This window comes from Frankliniella occidentalis, unplaced genomic scaffold, assembly GCF_000697945.3.
Source record: "Frankliniella occidentalis isolate FOCC.00 unplaced genomic scaffold, Focc_3.1 Scaffold82, whole genome shotgun sequence".
NCBI classification, from domain to species: Eukaryota; Metazoa; Arthropoda; class Insecta; order Thysanoptera; family Thripidae; genus Frankliniella; species Frankliniella occidentalis.
In genome coordinates, this window is record NW_026267212.1 from 143,000 (window position 1) to 144,005 (window position 1,006).

Consider the following 1,006-nt stretch of genomic DNA (forward strand, 5'->3'; position numbering starts at 1 on the left):
TTTTTATAAGAGTTTGACTTGCAAGACAACTGATTTACAGTTTGAGAAATAACGCAATTTGTATTCCTGATGCATTATTTGTTCATGATAACGAGTTTCAAAAATCTGCGTCTTTGAAATCTACTTTAGTTTGATATTTAAGGGGGGCAATATGAGTTACAGCAGTCAAAAATGACCCAAATTTGGACTATGTTTTATACTCTTGCGCTCCATTTTGGTCAGCAGGGTGGCCCCGGGAGACATGTCCTACCCTTTAGTTATCCTTTGAAAGTAATTTGATCCTGGGGGTGACCACTTACTCCCCTTATACTGTCCATGGGGTCAGCTTGGTTGTACCATGTCAAAAAAATGGTCCAAAATACATTCCCTAACATTGCGCACATATTTTTCTACAAATTTGCTCTGATCCATTCCTCTACCTAATTTTCTTAGTTGATATTGATGTTGGCATGTCCTGAACTAGAACCAAACCATTGGAAGCATTTTGACATTTTTTTAAATAAGCACTTCTACACTGCAAACAAAATAATAAAATTTAATCATATTTTTTTTATTTTTAAAATTGTCAGACATGAGATCTTCTAGTTCAGGACATGTCCACATCAATGTCAACCAAGAAAATTAGGTAGAGAAATGGATCAGAGCAAATTAGTAGAAAAATATGTGCGCAATGTTAGGAAATGCATTTTTTTGACATGGTACAACCAAGCTGACCCCATGGACAGTTGAAGGGGAGTAAGTGGTCACCCCCAGGATCAAAATACCTTTAAACGATTACTGAAAGGGAGGACATGCCTCCCGGGGCCATCCTGCTGACCAAAATGGAGCCCAAGAGCAGCAAACATAGTCCAAATTTAGGTCATTTTTGACAGCTTTAACTCATATTGCCCCCCTTAATGACTTAGAAAACCTTTCGAGTCCATTGTTAACATCACTCGCCATTTGCGTTCTGCGCATGCGCCATCATTGGTCTGTTTTTTACATTCAATAAGCAGAAATTCGTACA

At 38.1% G+C, this 1,006-nt stretch overlaps 1 protein-coding gene across 1 annotated transcript in view; it reads right to left on the reverse strand.

Moving 5' to 3' along the window:
• LOC113210499 (uncharacterized) overlaps positions 1 to 1,006 on the reverse strand; it is a 17,414-nt gene that overhangs the window by 6,511 nt on the left and 9,897 nt on the right. The gene's annotated exons all lie outside the window — the stretch shown is intronic.